At 38.7% G+C, this 6,000-nt stretch overlaps 1 non-coding gene across 1 annotated transcript; it reads left to right on the plus strand.

Annotated features, from left to right (window-relative positions):
* The first annotated feature begins 5,549 nt into the window (after positions 1–5,549).
* On the plus strand, positions 5,550–5,621 carry TRNAP-AGG. Its single transcript has one exon. It is a non-coding gene; the product is annotated as a tRNA-Pro (tRNA).
* Positions 5,622–6,000: the final 379 nt, after the last annotated feature.

Here is a 6,000-nt window from a genome sequence, read left to right on the forward strand (position 1 = left end):
TACTTGACTCCGATGAGGCCCCAAGACCGCATTTAAGATGTCGCCTTCTGGGAAGTAGATAGCTTTCAGAAGTTGAGCACACACTGAGTCAGGAACTGTTAAGATCCTCCAAGCTTGGCGTGCCAATAATGCTAGGTTGAATAACTCAAGGTCTTTAAAACCTAAACCTCCGCATCTCTTCGGTTGTGTCATGGCCTTCCACGATACCCAATGGGGTTTCCGCTGCCCCTCCTTGCTGCCCCAGAAAATTTGTCTAATGAGTTTATTTAGATGTTTACATAAACCTCGTGGCAGTTTGAAACAAGACATGGAGAAAACCGGAACCGCTTGGGCCACTGACTTGATCAAAATCTCCTTGCCCGCAGCAAAGATCGCTTTCTCAATCCAACCTTTCACTTTGCTCCAAAGTCTATCCCTTAGATATTTGAAAGCCCATGTTTTCTATGTCCCTATATCATACGGCAGCCCCAAGTATTTCTCATTTAAAGTTTCTGTATGTACCCTAAGGATGCCTTTTACCTCTTCTCTAACCACCTCCGAACACCCTTTAATGAAGAAAACAGATGACTTACTATTGTTGATCCTTTGCCCTGACGCTTGGCAATATGAATTCAGTAAGTTTGACACCTCTGTCGCCCCCGCACCGTTCGCCTTGAAAAACAGCAGGCTATCATCAACAAATAAAAGATGATTAACTGGAGGCGCCGAGGGGGCCACCTGGATTCCACCAACATGCGATGACTGATCTCTAGATTTGAGGAGGCCTGAAAGGCCCTCTGCTGCTAACAAGAAAAGGTAGGGTGATATTGGGTCTCCCTGCCGAATACCTCTTGTAGGTTTAAATTCCTCCAACTTTCTCCCATTAAAAATGACTGGAAAAGAAACTGATCTTACCATTCCCATAATTCTGTTGACCCAAACTGTTGAGAAGCCCAGTTTGAGCATTACCGCTTCCAAATACTCCCATTCAACTCTATCATATGCCTTCATCATGTCTAATTTCAAAGCACAATGACGATGTTTCAGAGCCTTGTTTCTTTTCATAAAGTGCAGACATTCATATGCCATGATAATATTGTCTGTAATGAGCCTACCAGGGACAAAGGCCGATTGCTCCGGTGATATTATCTCTGGCAATATCTCCTTGAGGCGGTTAGCAATGACTTTTGAAGCAATCTTATATAGAACATTACAAAGACTTATCGGACGAAATTGAGATAAAGATGTCGGGCTCTTCACCTTTGGTATAAGAACTAGACATGTCTTATTGATGCACTCGTCACTTTCTACTCCCTCCACAATTCGAATAACATTTTTGGTAACTTCCTCACCACAAACATCCTAGTGCTTCTGAAAAAAATGAGCTGGGTACCCATCCGGCCCAGGTGCTTTGGATGGAAACATTTGAAAAAGAGCCCTTTTGACTTCCTCCCCCGTATAAGATGCATTTAGGGTTTCATTCAAAAATAATACATAGTCGTCCATATCCTTTTGAGTCTAAACGGACAGAAAACACGGCCTAGCGAGCCAACACAACGGGATGGCTGTCCGTTTTCTTGTCCTATTAGACATATTTTTGGCCCAAATTTAAGACTGATTTACACCAGTGCAGAGGGAGCTCCTATACGCCGCCCGTGTGCGTCCGATCATTGCGACTTCGCTGAAGCAACGAGCACACAGGCAGGCCCAATCATGCCATGTGAGTGAAAATCGAAAAAGGAAGAAGCGCATGCGCGGGATCGAACCTCCGACCTCATGCAAGAATCCAGTGAGGCTAGCCAGCCGAACTAGCTACCTCGACTCTTTTAGATGCATCGCCAATCTTAAGCGGCAAATCCTTAAAAAAGGATGTTCAACAAATTTATAATATGCGTTGAAGAAATTTTAAAATATAGTGAACATTTTTATAAAAAAATAGTGAACAAATCTAAAATACTAAAATGGACATTTTATCGGTATATGTTGAACAATTTTTTAATATATGATGAACAAAACTTAAATACACAATGAACATTTTCTAATATACATTGAAAAAATTAATAATGTACAATGAAACTTTTTGTAATACACAATGAACATTTTCAAATATACGTTGAACAATTTAATAATATACAATGAACATTTTTGTAATACACAATGAACATTTTCTAATATAGATTGAACAATTTAACAATATACAATGAAAATTTGTGTAATACACAATGAACATTTTCTGATATACGTTGAACTATTTCATAATATACAATGAACATTTTTGTAATACACAATGAACATTTACTAATATACGTTGAACAATTCAATATACAATGATTTGTTTTTGTAATAAACAATGAACATTTTTACAGTGCAAGGTGAACTATTTCATAATATACGATGAGCATTTTCTTAATACATTGACAATTTTTGTAACACATGGCAAACTTTCTCTATAAATACGCAATAATGAGAAGAAGAACAGAAACAGAAAATAAAAATAATAAATGTAAAAGAAAGAAAATGAAAGGAAAAAGAAATCAAACAGAAAAATAAAAAAACCGGAACAAAACAACTGAACACCGGCCAAAATCTGTGAAAAAAACTGGAAGTAAAAAACCATACAAGAAAAACGAAAAAAAACCCCGCAAGAAACAAAGAAAATAGCAGCGAATGAAATCCGTCCGTGGTTCGGCCCAAGTGGCTACTTGCTTCAGAGAAGGCTCGTCCTTTTGACGCCTGCAGGCGTCAAATAGGATTTGCCCGGTGCGGACACGCAGCGGACGCCGGCGGCCGGCGCTGTCTTCCTCTGGCCAGCCCGTCTATGGCACACGCAGGCGCCTTTCCCCCAAACCCTATATGGCGCCTTAAGCGCCAGTTAGTTCTTTTAGCAAACTGTCGCACATACCCCCTCTTATCTGAGCCGGCTCATTCACCTTTTCTTTTATGTTTTAAAGTATGATTCGAACTGTGTACCTCCAAGTTTTAGTACCAAACGGATGACTAGGTGGTACGGCCGACCTTTTGTGCCTAGGTTGCTTTTTTCTTTTTCTTTTCAACGTTAAAAATACACAGCGGTTTTCTGTTTGGTGTTATTTTAATTTTAATTTTTTTGTTTGCCAGTTTTTCTTCTATATTTTACTTTTCTACTTCTATTTATTTTTTGTTTTCCTTTTTTTAATTTGTGCACTTTCTTTCAACCTGATGAGCCCTTTTTTAAAAAAACTGATGAATAATTTTTTAAATTTGTGAATATTTTTCAAAATCAAATAACTTTTACTTCAAAATCCATGAAATTTTTTAAGATTTTTAATTTTTAAAATAATTGATATTATTTTTCAAAAATTTAGATTTTTTTCAAGTATTTGGGATTTTGGTTATTTTTCTTCTTTTTTCCTATCTCCCCTTTTCCTGATTTTCCCTTTTTCTTGTTTCAAAAATTTTATTTTCTATTTTAACATTTTGGTCACGAACATTTTCTAAAATTCAATATTTTTTAAAATTTATGAGCATTTTTAAGTCCGTGTTAAACTGTGAAACCTTTTTTTTCAAATTCGTGAACAATGTTTGGGATCCACGAATATTTTTTAAATTCATGAACATTGTAAAAATCCATTAACATCTTTTGATTTAACAAAATTTCGCAAATAAGAAAATTTATAGCTGTTTTTTTCCTGAGCTTGCACTGGAGCGAGTGAAAAACACTAAGGGAGCAACGGGGCAGGAAGTCGAGCTGAGCGAGCGAGAGCTTCCTGGGCCACCTAGTATATAAGCAATTTCAAGGTGTCGGTGTGGAATAGGAGCTCTGAGTGGGTTCACACAATCAACACGAGTTGTGGAAACGTGTAAAAGACACCACAATCATGCAACGAACAACTCCAGTCTCCTCTCAGAATAAAAATCGTCTCCAGCACCCACAGCCCAACATGATATATGAGCGGAAAAAAAACATCACCGGAACATCATTAAAACCCAAGCTAGCGCAGATAAAACCAAACAAAACAACCGCAGTAATCTACTAAAGAAAAAAAAGAGTTAATCCCATGAGTGAAAGCAACACGGCTGAAGAATGTGTTAGCCTCTATACTATACTCCATTCCTAAAAAGTAGCATCCCATTTTGAGATTTTCTTACATTCTGTTGATGCAATCATTACCCCCACAGTTTTCTATCCCACCACTCGCCAACGAACTTTTTCTTCCAAATGAATACCATCCCGTCGCTTACAATCTTCTCCATGCTTGCTTATAATTTATTGTGTTTGATTATTGCATAGTTGTAAAATATTAATTAAATACAAATAACATAATAGAATGGAAATTCTCATATATGTTTGCATAGTTTGTAGGACATGCATGTTTGCATGTTGATGTGGTTTTTTTCCATGTATGTTGCATGATGAAGTGGTGTGCTTGCTTGTTGAAAGAAATATGTTAGTAGGGGCTAGCTATTTAGATATGAATGAACCAAGAAGCACCCATCTATTATAGCTTCACTAATTTTCGAGTACTGTCAACCCTTGCTTTTTCGTAGGGTTTAGCCTGCCATTAACTCACCTTGATTCATTTTGGTAGCTGGAACCGGCACTAGCTCACAGGCGGCAACATTAAGCTCCCGCGCAACCAGTGGCGGTGGCAAAAATGCCTAAAATTTGATGTTGAGGTGGGGGTAGGGAACAGTAAAAAAATCCACTATTCATATGCATGATAGCAGGAAAATCAGGACGTGGGGGAGGGCCAGGCCCCTGCGGGCAACCCCCTGCCCCCGCCACTGCGGGCAATTAACATAGTGCCATGGTCGTGGAGATGCAACATAGGGAGAGGGAGTTTGAGGGAGACGACCCTCGGGCGGCGACACCATCAGGACGTGAAAGGGACGCTCGGGAGCTGGGCGACACTGGCATATTTAGTTGTAGGTGTACATGTCGTATTTACGGCAACAATTCACATTTTTTTTCAACACATCAACTATAATGTTTTTTTGCGAAACACATCAACTATAATGTTATACATAATAGAATAGCTAAAATAGAACTATAAAGAGAAAATTGACAAATGTATAGCTATATGAAATGGTGATATTTTTCTATAAGTGTAACCGAAGTTAATTAAGTTTGACTTAAATAAACATAATATAACACGTGTGCCAAGGAAAGAAATTCAAGTAGTGGCGTGAGGCGATTGTCTGTATATATATGGAGAGAGGTGTGTATGTTATGATTATTCTTTTGTGTTACAGTGATTGTTCCATTTAAAATTTGTTATTCCATGGCAACGCCTGGGCATTCAACTAGTGTATATAGAAGGACTATGTTTGTCAGGCTACGGAGCAACGGAGATTACATACTACCTCCATGACAAACTATAAGGCGTACATTTCTGAACTGTTTATCATTCACTGTGAGTGCATGTCATGAAAGCTCGCGTGATGGCCAGATCCACAAGAGAGTTGAATCCCATCTCAGATTCAGGTCGTGTTTTCTAGAAAAAGAAAACATCCAGATCATCTGTGTGGGCAGTACTTACGTATGTATGATAGTAGAATAAATATTCACTTTCGGAAAACGAAACATCAAAGGGCATTTGGTCTAGTGGTATGATTCTCGCTTAGGGTGCGAGAGGTCCCGAGTTCAATTCTCGGAATGCCCCATTTTTTTCTCTTGTTTTGTTGTTTTTACCAGAAAAAAAAAGAATTCCTTTTGGTTCCTCTTTTTTTTCTTCTTTTTACCCCAAAGAAAACGAATTCCCTTTTAGATGCCATGAAAAACAATTTGTGTCAGGTCATATTTGCATTCAGATATGCATTACGACTTGGACAAGTGTGCATGTGCGGAGTAGTAGCTGGAGCGTTCTTGCGCGCAGCTGGCGACGCACACAGAAACCAAGCGAGACGTGAGGGAGTGCAAATTGTAAGTGATTTCTTCTTGCCATGACAAGAAAGTAACCCGTGATTCTTCTTGCGTCGACCCTTTCTTGCTTAAGAGCAACGTTTACAGCACACATACCGATCACCATACATATGTGACTG

This window comes from Triticum urartu, chromosome 6, assembly GCF_003073215.2.
Source record: "Triticum urartu cultivar G1812 chromosome 6, Tu2.1, whole genome shotgun sequence".
In the NCBI taxonomy this organism is placed as follows: domain Eukaryota; kingdom Viridiplantae; phylum Streptophyta; class Magnoliopsida; order Poales; family Poaceae; genus Triticum; species Triticum urartu.